General features: G+C 36.4%; 1 protein-coding gene across 4 annotated transcripts in view; it reads left to right on the forward strand.

Annotated features, from left to right (window-relative positions):
* Positions 1-17,261, forward strand: part of CAP2 (cyclase associated actin cytoskeleton regulatory protein 2) — a 160,082-nt gene that overhangs the window by 130,850 nt on the left and 11,971 nt on the right. The gene's annotated exons all lie outside the window — the stretch shown is intronic.

Consider the following 17,261-nt stretch of genomic DNA (forward strand, 5'->3'; position numbering starts at 1 on the left):
CACTGTTTTATAGGAAACATTAGTGGGTTTTCATAGCCAAAGAATTTGTCATCTAGAAGCCAGCCTTCTAATAAAAAGATTCCACCATATTTAATTAGGCTGGCCCTCAGAAAACAGACATAGATAGCATAAGATAGGAGGAGAGATAGCGCACTTTGAGCAGAGAGCAGTCTCTGACAGAGACTAGCTAAAGAGAGAGAGGGAAAGGAGGAAGAAGAAAAAATTGAAAATTCCAGGAGAGAATCAGAAGCTTGGAGGTCTAACTGGCCACTCACTTTCAGCTGGGAGCCTGAGGAAGGAGGAAAGTCTCCTAGGCTAGGAAGAAGCCTGCCTCTCTGGAGATCAACTGTCTCTTTCTGAACTCCTGGATTCCTCTCACCCAACTCTTAATAACAGCAATCAAAAGCCAACAGTGGATTTTGTGGACTGGGACTTTGAAGAGAGCCATCCACAGAGATCCCTTTCAAGGATCCTCCCTCTCTATCTCTCTCCCTTATCTGTCCCTGGACTTCTGTATTCAAGTAGTTAGCTTAGGAGTGGGGACCAACAGGTAGCTGGCAAGAAGAGGAATCAAGACTGAGAAGCCAGTTTGGAGGGCCAGTTTTCCAGAAGGGATAAGTTGTAGGGCTTCCTGTTCACCCTTTTCCCTGCTTGATACCCTTACCACTCCTTCCCTTTTTGAATCCAAATAAATCACCTGTGACTTTAGATTTAAGTCTGGACCAGTTTCTAACAATAGAGTAAGGGGACTGAAGATTTGGGGAGGGTCATACCTCTCCCCAAAAAGTGGGATTAACCTCTTGATCCCAGTGATCTAAGACTGCCAGACCCAAGGAACAGACATCCTTCCTTGGCAGTAGAGTAGCCCCAACATCCTGAAGGGAAGTAACAGTTGGTGTCCCTGAGGAAAACAGAGGCAAAAGAACTCATCTTGCCTCTCAAGAATAAATTGGACCTCAAAGGGAGCATTGTGTCATCTTACTAAGGCTTCCCCCTCTATTCTCTTGTCCTCCATCTCCCAGAAACATTTTCTGAGGAGACATACTCCCTCTCTCAAGGAGACAGGACTTGGCTATCTCCCCCCCCCCAAAAGGAAGAGAGGGGAAGAACAATCTCTTCACTCTCTCAACCCCGTTCCCTTTCTTTCTCCATCATTCTTATTCCCCTTTTAATCCCTATATTACAACAGTCAACAGGAAAGATCCTAATAGAGTTTGCTTTCTGCTGGTTTAGTCTTTGAGGATCACCTCCCACACAATAGTTAAACATCAAAGTAGGAGTTTTGCATACCCACCTTTCATGGGAAACACCATGAGAAAGAAAATAACAACATGAGGAAATAGAAATTCGATCAAAGACACCTATTAGTGACCATTTTCAGAAAACCAAATACAAGCTAAAATAGAAATGAGACCATTACACAATATGAACTTTCCTCATATAACCAAACATAATGTCATTCTTCTGTTACAATGTCCTTTATGACCACTGCTTTCCTGATGTTGCCATTCCTTGTCTTGTTTTCTTGCTAGATGTATAGACTGATTCTCCACCCAAAAAAGTGAAGCAGATTTTTCAAAATATGAAAAAAACTGCCTTTGCCTAAATTAAGATTTAGCCAGAAGGTATACATATCCTAGCCCCCTATAAATAATTAATACTCAGCTTATTAAATATTTATGCCTTGAAAGTTTTCGGATGTTTAGGCTCTCCCCACTGCTTTTTACTGAGACACTTATGTGGTAGCAATGAGACCAAACCTTTAGTTTTAAAGGTCTTATTTAGAATTTGTGCCAGTTCAATGATTTGCCTTTGGTAAGCAAGCTATTGAAGGTAAATGGAAGAGCAGGAAGAATTGGCAGGATCCTTTATTGGATTGGACCAGTTTTAAAAGGTGATAATCTTTCCTTATTGTCATGACTGTAGAATTTGGCTCGTGGGTATTTCTGTCCACACCTGCAGTCAATCTTCTTAATTGCTTTATTAAAACAGCTCAACCTTAGAGCTAAATCCTTAAAATAGAAAGCTCCACAGGTGGCCCTTTGCTTTCCCTCTCTTGTGTGAAAGGAGAATAATGTAATATGCAGGGGATGAAAATCCACATGGCTGGAGATAACCACAAGTAGGTAGGAAGATAGAATCTTAAAAATGAAGACTAGCAATTCAATAGCATATATAGGATGGACAGAGAAATCATAGAGTTATCATTCATTTCTTCATTCATTCTTTTTATAAATACTGATCAACTACTCTTCAAAGTGCTATGGGAAATTTTTTAAAACGTATTGAACATTTGACCTCAAAGAAAATTGGATAACCATTTAAGAGTTACACATGGGTAGATGGTGACACAATTTTAAAAAGGGCCTTCGGAAAATAATTCAGCTCTTCTCTGAAAGAGTAGAGGAAAGAAGAAAAGAAGACATAAAGATAACTTAGTAAATAATTGAAGTATTACATGAGAGAGGAAATTAAAACCCAGACTAGGGTGATACAGTTGGAATGGAAAGGAATAGATAAGATCATAGATTCAGAATTAGGAGGGACCTCAGAAACCATCTAACCCACCCTTCATTCATAGATAAGGCATTGAGGGACACTAACTTGCCCAAAGTAACATGTAGCACTTTGTAAACTTAAAAATACTAAATAAATGCCAGTTATTGTTACAGTTATTAACCCAGAGTCACTAGGACTTGCCTTCATTCCCTGAGCCTTCTATTTCACTCCTGCTGAGCTCAAGCAGCATTTAAAGGATAAAACATGAGTCTGCTGGTAAATGTTTAACAGCATGGGGGCAAGGAGAGTGCTGTAGGAATATATGCACGTGTATTTTTAAATTTAATCTGTTTAATTAATACTTTCTTAAGCCTAGAAAATCAACAAAATAACAAATCAAAACCTGATTTGTAATCTTTCTGAGGTATAAATACTGACACTGAAAATTTAACAGTCCTCTCTCTGCTCTTAGAGTTGACTCCAGCACCCCCCTGAGTTAGAGTTAATAATACAAATGTGGATCCATCCACATAGAAGTGATTTGTGAGTGGTCACAATGACCAGTGGAAAGATTATAGAGGAATAAAAGATCAACTCCATACAGAATTTGGGGAAAGTCCACAATTAGGGATCAGAAGAAAGAAGATAAATCAATAAAGGAGATTTTTAAAAAGGAAACAGAGAGATAGGAAAACTAGAACATTGCAGGGAAAAAAGAAAGAAAGAATTCTAAAAAGGGGAGAGAGGTCAATAGTACCAAAAAACAAGAGCTCATAGAGTATCAGGACTTGGAAAAAGAACAAATTTGGTAATTAAGAAATTGCAAAAGGTTTATGTGTAGTGATGAATTGAAGTTAGGGTAGACTGTTGATTTGAAAAGTTTTAACATAGTCGATCGCTTATTTTTCAGGGACTAATTATCATTTTTTTAAAATGTTTTACCAACTACATGTAATAACAAATTTCCACATAAGTTTTCCTAAGTTACATGATCAAATTTATCTCCCTTCTTTCAAAGTTGAGTATAATAGCTATGAAAGTTACATTAAGTAATCTTTTCATGTTTAGAAATGTTTCCATTTTCTTTTAACTTTTAATACAGTTAGCTCTTTTGTTCATTTGTTCAGATTTATAAGCACTTTGGAAAACACTTAAATCTTTTCTTTTCTAACTAAACAAAACAGAAGTAACTTTTTTAAAACCATGAAGCTATCATTTCTGATGACCAAGATTGCATTTCTTTTACAACGACCAGGCATTTGCCCAAGAACTCAAACTAGTTAATTCTGATTCATAATTCACTTAAGATATCACCATGTGCACACTTAAGTTGAAGTTGTTAAAAGTAAAATGCTGCATTCCATCATCCAACTTGAGCTCAGCTGCTCCTTCCACCCAAGAAGATCAAGGGATGTAAATGGGGGTATTACTTGTTGGCTGAACAGAGACGGGCCAGGAATAAAAACTGCTAGTTATTCCTACAGCTGGAAGAGGCAGAGCCCCCACTCCCTAAACCTTCTGTGCAAGAATTTCTCCACATCAGCTCCAAGGCCCAGATCTGGGTACCATTACATAACCAATAAAGTCAAGTCCTGTGATTCTATAAGGATTTTATAGGAGATGGTCTATTTAACTACAGAAGACTCTTTTTTTAAAAACCCGAACCTTGTCTTGGAACCAGTTGTTTCCAAGAAGAAAGAGTGGTAAAGGCTAGACATTTGGAATTAAGTGACTTGCCCAGGGTCACACAGTACAAATAACTTGATTATATTATTATTACCCCTTCACAGCTTCCAACAAAACCCCACATGCCATTTTGCCTCTGTCTTCAATTGGTGTTAACTGAAATGGTATAGACTCATTTTTGCCATGAGGGAACACAAGGATAAATATATCTAGGGGAGAATAAAAACAACTTAAAATAATACAAGCCAGGTATAAATTGGTTTTTTTTAGAATAGCCTCTGGTATCTGCCCTTAGTTTGAATGATTTGAAATCTGAGTGAATTTCCATTAAGGGATTAAAAACAGAAAAGTCTTGAATCCTGTGGCAACTCAGGTCAGGTCTCCTTAGCAAAATGAAGTGAAGAACTGGGGCACGTGTCCAGATATATTCAGCCAGAAGTCATTCCTGCTTCTTATATAATTGTTGGCTGTGGTCTCAGTTCTCTATACTTTGTCTCTTTGATATGTCTACTTGCTATCTTTAACCTTGGAAAATTTTCTCATGGAAAATGTAGTTATAATCTTTCCTTTTTCTCTAGGAATTATATTTTCAGGTTGCCAGAGCTGGGAAGCCAAGAGAAAAAAAATAGTTTGGGGTCCAAGGGCCCTGCTGATTAAACAAAGCAAGTAATTAAGGCAGTTAGCAGGATGTTTTGGGCAAAAAAAAATCTGTGTAATCCAAGCAAAATTGTGTGCATATAAGCATCTGCCCCTAGACTCAGTAGAGCCTGTCTACTTTTCTCAGAATTGCATAAATTAGTTCTCAGAACCAAAAATATCCATTGAAATTAATTCTGTAAGTATTTTAAAACAATAATTTGCTTGCTTACATAGATCATAGATTTTAGAATTCAAAGAATTCTTTAAGAACATTGAGCCCAATCCTCTTATTTCACAGCTGAGGAAACTGAGGCAAAGAACTGAAGTAACTTGGCCAGCATCATACAGCTAGTAAACTGTAGAACTAAAGCACCCTTGGAGAGGCCATATATGCAATTTCCAAATTAAATGCTATCATGGCTACCCAGGTTTGATTTTTTCCTTTTTCCATTTTTTCTTACCATATCCTCACCAGATGTACAGAAGAGATGGGTAGAATCAAGTATAAGGTTGAAAGGAATTAGCCCAAAGAAATGATCATTTTGTCAGTGTTTTTTTGTTGTAGAAATTATTGTTTTTTCAAAGGTTTTTAGTGATCTAAAATGATTATTTCTTTGTTTAATTTCTTTTTTCTTATTTGGAGGTATAAATAGAATTTTGCTACTGGGGGCATTTTGATTATGGGACCGTCTTAATTTTGGTTGTATAGGAGTAGCAAATTATTTTTCCTGAAGAATATACTATATGATATTTAAAATGAGAAGTATTCCAGAGATGATGGATAACTATTTAATGATGGCGTTAAGGAAGAACATGTATTCTAAAAATGCTTAAACAATTCCATTCACAGTAACATTAACATCTCAGTGTTTTGTAATTTCCACTAGAAGTTTCTTCTTTTATGTTTTGTGTGATAATACGTGTATAACCCAGATGGAATTACTTGCCTGCTCCAGGAGGGGGAAGGGAAGAGGGGAAAGAGACTATTTGGATCATATAACTTTGGAAAACTGATGTGGAGTTTTGTTATTGCATGTAATTGGTAAATAAATAAATCTTTTTTAAAAAGATGTTTCTCCTCAGAATTTTCAGCATTGAAATGTTCTCTAAACCCTTTAAAACTTTACTTTCTGTTTTAGAATAAATACTGTGTATTGGTTCTAAGGCAGAAGTGTGATAAGAGCTAGGCAATAAGGGTTGTAACTTGCCCAGGGTCATACATATAGAAAGTGTCTGAGGTCAAATTTGAACCCAGGATTTCCCATATCCTAGCCCTGACTCTTAATCCACTGGACCACCAAGCTTCCCCCACTATATTTCTTTTTTTTAATAATTAAATATAACTTCCCTAGATAAAATGTGTGTATCCACATGAAAGAATCAATACCACATTTCAACTAAATTTAAGTTTGTTTTATTCTTATCATGAAGAATGAGCATTTACAAAACTTTTTTAACTTGATTACAATTGTCAACACATAAAAGTGAACTGAGGGACTTTCCTTGTGAAATACAAGTTTAGAGTTTAAAAATATTTGAGGAAACTAAAAAAAAAAAACATTTTAATGTGTTCACACAGATCCTCCTAAACCAAAAACAAATTTGCCTTGACAACCAAAATGTAAACAGAACCATCATTTGTGAACCTTATAATTGCTCTTTAGGGCTATGGATGCTGCTTGGTTTTTTAGGTTAGGGCTTTAGCTATATTCTAGACAGTTCTCATCTTCTTCCGTTTTGACCTCTTTTTCATGGTATTCATTACTTTCAAATTTTATATGCCCTTTTGCATAAAGTCCTGTGGAACTGCTTTTTTGTTTTGCAAAACTGATCATTTATGAAAATTTTCCATTTATAATAAATCACATATTTGTGCAATTATGACATTAAAGTCATAATATTAAATGATTGAAGTGACTTCTACTCTAAATAAGTGCTTTGAAATGTTTAAATTAGGTGGTTAAATGTTGCCTCCACTGACTAGAGAGGGTAACAGATCATTTGATCTGAAACAAATGATAAGTGAATCCAGTGTCTTTAAAAAATGATTCAGAAATTAGGAGCTAAAAGGATCATGTAACCAAGAAATGAAAGAAGAGAGGGAGTTCTTTTTTTTAACTAGAAAAAGCAACATTCCTGCATTTCAGCTGTTTCATCTTGTAGATCATCGACTAATAGCCACCATGAACACTCAGAGACAGGTGTTTAAAATGTGAATAGGCTGCCACTAAGCTACTTTTACAAAAGAAACACCTTAACCAACACGCTGTGGCTTAACGCGTCTGTTGTTTTTTTTTAAAGATCATTATTTTGAATTTCCTGGACTATGTTTTATAAATGCATGTATATGTTTATATACACATATTTTAAAGACTATGAGTCTTGAAGTTACTTTAGCCTTTAAAATCTAATTATAATAGCTAGCGGGAAGAAAAAGAGGTATATCTTATTCATATGTAGCTTACCCCAAAGGGTTCCTGTCTGAAATTTCTCATTTTTATTCTTTTCTTTTTAATATTGCCTGTTTCTCAATGTCCAAGAGATACCCAGATAGCCTGTGCTTTGTTCTCATTCATAAGTCATGGGAATTGGGGCAGAAGAAAAAGAAGATTATTTCTTCTAAAATGAATTGGGAATTATTTCACTTTTTAAGATTTAGTATATGAAACATGCCTTTTTAATTATAGAGATCACCCAAAATTGTTATCAGTTTATTCTGATACAAAATCTTTTCTCAAGAAATGTAACTATTAGTGGTATTCCGAAAAAGAGTTAGCATTTTATATTTCCAAAATGTTTTAAAATAAGGTGAGTTTTTCATTTAATAATAATTATTCCTTAATAGTTTGATAATATTTGCTGGGGAAGGGGGGTGCGTGGGTTGGGATATGAGATAATGGGTCAGCACAAAGTAAAATACCAAGTGGACTTTAGTTAAAGGTAGATGATCCTTATAAAAGTTGGTATGACTCATCTAGATATACCTGAAACAAAGTGGAAAGGGGTGCAAATTGGTAGAAATCCACCCTTTCCAAATTTCCCCTTTCCAAATGCATGGTACTTGCATCTTCATTTTTCTTTAATGGATAGAATATCGTTAAATGAGACTTTAAAGGTTTACCTAGGCTTAACATTAGGAGTCATTTACTTTTCATAAGCTAATCAATCTCCCAGATAATTTGGACTTGAAGTTATAACATTTGGAAATCTGTCCCTCCTTGGTATGCCCTAAAAACTATGGATTACTATTCTTTTTTTTTTCTGTCTTGGAATTGATTCTAAGTATCGATTCCAAGACAGAAGAGCAATAATGGCTGGGCAGTTGAGGTTAAGTGATTTGCCTAAGGACACTTAACTAGGAAATTGTTTGAAGCTAGATATGAACACAGATCCTCCCAACTCCATGCCTGGTGCTCTATCTACTGAGCCACCTAGCTGTCCCCAGATTTCAATTCTTGAAGGATCTCTAATTTCATTGGTGTGGGTGCTTTCCCACTAATGCAGCCTGACAACCCATCTTGTCTTTAGTGGATTGGCTTGGGAGTTGTTTCAACCAACAAGAAGCATCCTTTGGTGGCCCCCTTTAATGTTGATAAGGCTTTCTAAAATTTTCCAGGACTGGATTTCAGAAGGTAGACTCTGTTCATATATACTCTGTCTGAAACTTTGCCAGCATCACAGGGCCCATCAGAGTTTGTCATCCATCTTTATAGCCTTTAGGAATCCACCATCACATATACACTACAATGAGGTATTAGAGTAGAATAGCCAGTCTTTGTTTTGTTTTTCTTTATTAGATTTATGACGAAAACTAAGATCAGATTAACTAATGGATCGTCCATTGATTTAGTGGATTGGTATGTACATTTGGAAGAAACACTGCAGAAGAACAATGAGTGGGACCCAGAATTGAAGGGCAAGAGGAGAGCAAGCAAGATTTCATTTGGAAAAATAATGCACTGCTTTCAAAATTACTAAACCATAAAGAGACCAATCTTTTCAACACTATTGTTCTTCTAACACTTGTTTCCCAACAATGACAATGAATCCTGCAAACCACTCTCTTCAAGGAATCAAAATTGGGGGTGAACCAAAGTGCCATAAGAAGATGCATGCACAAGGAAGACAGATTCTCAAGAAGGAAAATGTATGATCAAAAAAGGAGTTAGGAGAGTTGTATGGCAAGAGTCAAAGATGACAGAGGGGCAGCCAAAGGGCTGCACTGGAGACACACACACACACACAAATGTGTATATAACTATATATTAATATAATATTCATTATAATATATGATGTTTATAACGTGATATATGGGTATGTGTATATATAATTATATCTTATATAATAATATTGCATATTATATTGTTTATATTATATAATGTAGTCCTTTTTTACTTTTATAATAATTATGTTAATTATATATTATATTGATATAGATTTGATTATAATTTTATATATTTCAATATAAAATTCTTTATAATTTCACATTATTTAACATAATATACAGATTAGGTGGCACAGTGAATAATAGAGCATTGGACCTGGAGTCAGGAAGCCTCATCTTCATGAGTTCATATCTGGCCTTAGGCATTTACTAGCTGTGTGACCCTGGATTAGTCCCTTAACCCTATTTGCCTCAGTTTTCTCATCTGTAAAATAAGCTGGAGAAGGAAATGACAAAGTACTCCTGCACCTTTGCCAAGAAAACCACAAATTGGGTCACAAAGTTGGGTGTCACTGAAACAATTGAACCAAGAACATTGTTGTTGTTCGGTCATGTCTGACTCTACATGACCTCCTGGGCTTTGTCTGTTTGGTTTTCTTGGCAAAGATATTAGAGTGGTTTGAGATTTTCTTCTCTAGTTTATGGGAAATGAGGCAAATAGAGATTAAGGATCTACAAAATGTTAGGTGGATCCTCTTTGAATGACTTATAGGAGAACATGGCCAAGAATCCCCCAGGGTGGGAAGATCTACGTAAGATGCTCTTAGCACCAGTGGAGGGAGATCCCATATCACTGAGGTCATAGAGCCATCAAAGTACATAGTGCTTCTATGAACATATTTGAAATACTGAAACATTGACTATAGACCCCACAAAGAAATAGTTCACATCTTATCTAATTCTCCCCTCAACACATAGCAAAGTGCTCAGAATGAAATTGGCACTGAATAAATATTGGTTCAATTGAACTGAATTTTGGAAAATTGGATTTTGAATTGTTCAGTATTGATTCAAAAAATTACCATCTTGGCTTTAATACATTTAGTGAGGGGTTATATTTATATTTAACTCATTGTTAATGCATTTAGCTTGATAAGGAAGTTAATAGGTAGTTAAATAAACAGAAAAACAAAAAAATCAATAATTTAGTTATATTGTCTTGGAGTCTAAATTTGAAAGGCCTGAATTACTGCTATTGCATTAACAGAGCATTTTTATTTATTATTGATACATGCACTTAGCACCGTTTCTTGAAAGAGATCCCAAAACTCATGCACAGAATTCCTTCTGACTCAGTCACTCTCCTTCCTCCAGGACAACTTTTAAGATTCTTTACCATATCAAAACTTTATCACTACATATTACTTATTTCCTCTCTATACCTCCACTAATTCTTGGATGGCCTGCAACACTTCTTCAGGAGCCAGGCCCTTAGAGGTTAACATACAATCAATCATCACAATTGTTATTGCTTAATTTACAGTCATTTATGAATTTGAATATGCAAATTTATACTGGCACCTGACTTCTAATCAAGTCCCAACTACAGCACCTCTAACACCCTTCTATACCTGCCTTTGCTTCATTCAATCATCAGATTGTGTCCAAGTGATTAAATTTTGGAAGGAAGCCATTAACCCATAAACAGAAGTGTGATTCTTTGATGGGAGGTCCTGTGGTACAATAGGAAAGCTGCTGAATTTGGAGGCAAAGGCCCTGGGTTCAAATCCTTGCCTCTCCCCTTTCCTGCCTATGTAAACTTGTACAAATTAATAACTTATATGGACTTCCATTTCTTTATCTGAAAAATGGTAGAGTTGGCTTGGTATAGTGTAAAGAACACTGTATTTAGAGTTAGAAGACCTGAATTTAAATCCTGGCAGATAGATGGATGAATAGCTAGACAGACAGACAGATTTATATACAGACAGATCAATCAATCAAAGCTGAATAGATAGATGGATGGGTGGATAGATAGATACATAGATACAATAGAATGATAGATAGATAGAACAATAGATAGATAGATAGATAGATAGATAGATAGATAGATAGATAGATAGATAGATAGATAGATAGATAGATAGATGGATGGATGGATAGATAGATGGATGGATGGATGGATGGATGGATAGTGATAGAGAGAGAGAGAGAGATGGAAGGTTAGACAGACAGATAGACAGAGAACAGCTGTGTATATATTCATTTGTCTATTGTATATAGATATTCCCTAATTGAATGTGTATATAAATATTTAATGTATTCATATTAATAAAATCTGTGCATATATGCATGTGCATATATTATTTACATATACATATATTTGTGCATGTTTTTATATATTTGTATACACAAAGGTTGAGGTTAGCATACGTGTGTGTGTGTGTCTCTGTGTATATCAAATCACTTCCCCACTCTTGGCTTCAAGTTTTCTGTAAAAATTAAGAGGTTGAATAGATGACCAGTAAAGTCCCCTCCAACTCCAAATCCACAATCCTATGACCACTAAGGTCCCTTCCAGATTGAAATCGATCCTACACCTTAATCCTAATATAAGAAATATATCCATTCACAGATGACTTTATTGTAATGTTGTCCATACTAAGGGAAACTTTCTAGCTCCAAAATCTTGATTGGCCATCAATGGGACATCTGTAAATGATGTATAAAGTGACAGACTCAAGACATGAGCACTGAATCCCATACCCTGACCCACCTCCCCTTCTACAAGGGGTTAAAAGTCAGGCAGATTTTAGTCCTTCCCTTTTGAACCAGGCATGACACACGACTGACATGATACTCCTATACTACTCTAATTTATCTTAAGTGGCCTTGCTCCTTCCATGGCAATTTCTAGCAACTTAATTCAACTAGCATTTAAGACTCTGCTCTGTTCAATCAAGGCCCTGGGGATGCTTCAATATTTCACAGATCTGTGATCCTATGTGGATACTCCCTGTGAGATGCATTTGTAACCTACAATTCCTGTCCATCCTCAGCAACTTTTGCCCATGTCTCCCCCTAAGTGCCCCAATATACTATGAGCCTTCCTTTAGATCTCTTGAAATTGCATTTTGCTCCCATTACATATTTAGGTCATTTTTTTTCCTCATTCATATGTCTCTCTGATACTATCCTTTATACCTCTCTGTGCAATTCTAGATTGTCTGTATGTTGTGGACTCCTCTTGCTTTTCTACTCTCCTTTTTAGGGGACCTATAATAATATTCCATGACTTCAAGTCATACAGACAGCATCAAAGAAAGAGATGCTTTTGTTTTAGGAGGAAATTAGGCCTGGCTCACTTTCCAACTACAGTATCTGTTCAAAATATAATTATACCAAATGATCACCCAGTGCAATTATCAATAATATGGAAATAGGTCTTGATCAATGACACAAGTAAAACCCAGTAGAATTGCATGTCAGCTATGGGAGGGGGTGGGAGGAGGGGAGAGAGAACATGAATCTTGTAACCATGGAAAAAATATTCTAAATTAATTAATTAAATAAAAATTTTCAATTCAGAGTATAGTTATAGATAGGACAGCTCTAGAGAGAGCCATCTAACTACTGAAGATTCAATAGCAAATAGTTAGTAATATATGAGCTCAGGGGAAAAGGGAACCAGGCCTAGAGACAGGAGGTCCTGGGTTCAAATTTGTCCTCAGACAATTACTAGCTTTGTGATCCTGGGCAAGTGGCAATCCCAGTTGCCTAGCCCTTACCATTCTCTGCCTTGGGACCAATACATAGTATCAATTCTATGGCAGAAGGTAAGGTTTATTTTTTTAAGACTATGTTAGCAATTTTTTACTTCGCAGAGAGAACCAAAATCATTGAAGTCTAAAATAGTTTTCAGAAATATTAGCATATGTCAACCAAATTCAACTGATTTTCCTATTCTTAAATATTATTATTCAAATAATCCATTTGGAGATTATATAAGAGCAGGAACTTTGAGAAGATTCTTAATTCAGGAATTCAAATACCTATGTTGATACACTGATCCATAGTTAAATATTTGAAATTATATGAAATTGAAGATCTGGAAATATTAGGTAAAGGCAACCAATACAAATAACTCAAACCCTTTAAAAAAAGGAAGGGTGCCTATCTTTTGTAGCAGATTTCTCTGGCTTAACTATCTAATTAAATATTTTCTATTTTATGTTACATGTCAATATGCAACAAAGTCAAGTTACCTAATTACCAAAAACCTTGGGACAAGATGAAAAATAAAACCAAGTTGTACAAATGTATAAGACACAAAGATCGTTTTTTTTTCCCCCTTAACTGTTCAGATAACTAGGGCACACGCAGGGATTTTGTTATGAATTATGAGGATAATCCCTAAATTCTAAATTTTGTCTTGCCAGCAAGAAATGTATCAGAGGAAAGAATTTCTGTGCTCTTCCCTACCCCCCCAAAAAAATTATAAATGCATGACTTGATCAGGACACTGACAAGTAACACATTTAATGACAACAAATGCTTGTATGTATGATATGATAGCTTCCACATGCTACATAACAGCCAGTCCCATTACTTTGTAGTCACACCTCATGTGTCAAGCTGGGGAAAGCAGCTGTTCTGAAGGGAAACAGCTGAAATCAACTTAGAGAAAAAGAGGATTTGCAATCTCTGCATGTCCTATAACTATTAAATAGTCTTTGTCAAATAACTTTGCATTTAACATCTGTTCAGAGTTAATCTTATGAGTCGTTCATAAGGCAAGTTTTAAGCCTATGGTTTAGTTTTTTGGTTTGGTTTGTAAATGAATTTTAGATCCTAGAACTTAATAAAATCATGCAAGTACTGGTCTTCCTATTCAGAAAGCTGTACACCCATTCTTAATATCTTTTTGATATTTCAAAACTTTCCATTGACTGAAAACATGGGATAATTGAGTGATTCCTAACAGTGACTCCAAAAAGAGCAGTAAAGACAAAGTTTCGTGTGAAGGTTATTGTTTACTCATTGGTTTTTGAGTAAGTAAACTGGTTCTACTCATCTCTCCTGAGGTTTCTGAAATGATAATCTAACTATTTTCCTGACTTTTTACACAATCTCCTTCTTGAGAAGGAACAACATGGCCAAGTGGGAAATATCATTGTGCTAGTGAACTTACTACTTGTTTTATAGTCTCCAGCCCACTCAGTATTACCTGGGTAATTGTGCCTCTTAATGGTCTCACATATCAAGTGAGCATCAGGATAGCAACTGGAAGGCAGGGGACTTTCTCAGATACTCAATGTTTCTTCCAGCTTTGAGACATATGATGTCATGATAAAGAACTAAATTTGAATCCATTTTTCAACTAACAGCAAAAAAATAATAAAACCTCCACTAATCACTAAAGACATGGCTTTTTGATGGGCCTAAGTTACCTAATTAATTTGCACAAAAGGATATATTTTATTGAATAGTTTACTTACAGGTTATATGTTTGTTCAAAATGCCTCTACTGAGAACTATGCATAGTCCTTCACGCAATCACAGGTTTAGAACTGGGCAGAACCTTAGAGGCTGTCTAGTCTAACCTAACCATTTTGCTGATGAAGAAACTGAGGATGAAGTAACTGAGAGGAAATAATTTGCCTGAGACTACTCAGTCAGCAAGTGATAGAGGGGAGATGTAAGCCACAGAATCTGAAAATTGGAAGGAGCATTAAAAATTTTCTAGTTGGGGGCAGCTAGGTGGCTCAGTGGATTGAGAACCAATCCTAGAAATAAGAGATCTTAGGTTCAAATATGACCTCAGACACTTCCTAGCTGTGTGACCCTGGCCAAATCACTTCACCCCCATTGCCTAGCCCTTACCACTCTTCTGCCTTAGAACCAATACTCTTAGACAGAAGATAAGGAGGAAGGAAGGAAGGAAGGAAGGAAGGAAGGAAGGAAGGAAGGAAGGAAGGAAGGAAGGAAGGAAGGAAGGAAGGAAGGAAGGAAGGAAGGAAGGAAGGAAGGAAGGAAGGAAGGAAGGAAGGAAGGAAGGAAGGAAAACTATCCAGTTCAACCTATACATAAATGGAATTTCTACTACAAAATTTAACCAATAATTAATCATCTAGTTTTTACTTGACTGCCAAGGAGGGAGAACCCCCTCCCCCCCACTACCACCTCTGAGACAGTCCTTCTACTTTTTAGAAATGTTTTTCCTGGCATTGAGGCTAACTTTGCTTCCCCCTATTGCTCCTGGTTCTACCTTTTGGACTCAAATAGAACAATTCTAATTCCTTCTCCGCATGGCACACCTTTAAATACTTGAAGACCACAAAAACTTATATTATAGACTATCTTGTCTTCATAGAGGAAATGGTACTTAAATAGAAACTTGAAGGAAAACAAAGATTTCTATATGCATAGAGGAGGAGCTAATGTATTAGTTCTCATTCCCAATTTAATTCTTTCCTTCATGCATTTACTTAAGTCTGTTCCTGGAAAATAATCTCTTTTCTCTCTCTGTCTTTTAAAAGTAATTTCTTTTTGTAGAGGTCAATTTAGATAGCATTTCTATTGTAGCCTTTATGATATTTCGCTTCAACATTCATTCCCAACTGAATGTATCCTCCCCCTTGCCAAAATCTTCCTTGAGCAGTTTGGATGACCTCATTACATTCTACCCTGCACCATTTTTGTGTGTATGTGCATATATACGTATCCATAAGATCTTGGATTCTTTTCTTCTTTATGTCCCCTAAACTAATGTGGTGCCTTATATAGAAAAAAGTTTCATGGTAAATGTAGAATTTGGGAATCCTATTTACAGTAACAGGGGACTTAATATATTTTGCTTCTCTATGTGTAACTCAAAAAATAATAGCAGGGATCAAAAGAGCATCATGGAATGGGTTGACACAGGAGAATATGGAAGACTATTTTTTAAAGATCAGGAATAGGCAGAAGTGGATAGAGATGAGAGGACAGGGAAAAGTAGGATGGGGAAGGATCTTTTTCACAGAAGATGTTGACTAGGAACTCTAAATATAGGGGGAGACGAAGTTTGAATTTGCATGCAATGGTATGGAAGACTGGGAACGCCCCACTGTCCAAGATTCAGTAATGACTGAACAAGGGATGAAAGTGGGATAGTAATGTAAACTTTCCTGGCTCCTCCAAGCCCATCAGCAAGGACCTGGGATATAAGAAGAAATGAGCCCTGTCAAGTAGACACTTTACATCCCAATGTCTTCATCTCAGAAGCACAAGGCCCCTGGTACCTTTGCTGCCCTGAAGCTTGGCACGGGAATGATAAACTCAAGTCCCCTTGGAAGAGGCATTTTACTGCATCTGGCTCCCTGAGGTCCTCTACACAAACAAACTGAAGTCCCAGGCTAAGGAGTGGCACAAATCAATGTGCTTCTCTATGTCTTTGGATCTTTCTAATGGCTGGTGACAATAAGAAAAGTCAGGCATCTCTTATCACTCAATTCAAGTTCTGTACATGCTATCTTTGACATCATTTTCTAGTGAGTGGTGAATTCTTTCATTTGATACATTGTGGAGTCAGGCAGTCCTTGCTGCCAGATACCCTTACAAGGCATGCTTCAGGGTGGCAAAATCAGAACAGCTCTGGCCATAGAGGAGGTCTTTAGGCTGCTGCTGTTATTCCAGGTAATGGAGATGACATTAAATAGCCCCCTGCTTCAACGATAATGTAGAAAGCTTTGGTGCCTGGTGATGTCATCTCTCAACATCTAATATGAGAGGAGAGAGAATGGAAAAGATAACATGGTGTATTCCAAGGGGTGCCCTAACTTGATCCAGTTAAGAGGATGCTTAATCAGTTCGGTTTCAAGTATACTTTATGCATTAGTCTCTGAATGTTAATTGCAAAAGTAACCTTGGAAACAAGGCCATTGAATCGTTTTCCATGGTGGTGATACTACAGAATTTGAGGGCATACAAAGGTAAGTTAAAGACCCAGGTTCAACTTTTCTTCTGGGTTCCCTTATTTGTGTGGGCTTTGGTTTTCAATATTTATTTCTTTGGTGTAGTGAATTCTTTGTTTAGTATTCCTGGGTCAGCCATCCAAATGTATCATAGTTACAAGAATTTAAATATGCAACTTGTTGGTTTCAGTGCTCTCTAATGGTGCTTTGGGAGCAGCTCTGAATTCTGAGAGTGATAGAACCTCTGTGACTTCAGAAGCCCGTATCATCTCCCCTTTCCACAAAATCAGAGTATAAAGCAGTAGTGTTTCCAGCAG

The sequence above is a fragment of the Monodelphis domestica genome, chromosome 3 (assembly GCF_027887165.1).
Source record: "Monodelphis domestica isolate mMonDom1 chromosome 3, mMonDom1.pri, whole genome shotgun sequence".
In the NCBI taxonomy this organism is placed as follows: Eukaryota; Metazoa; Chordata; class Mammalia; order Didelphimorphia; family Didelphidae; genus Monodelphis; species Monodelphis domestica.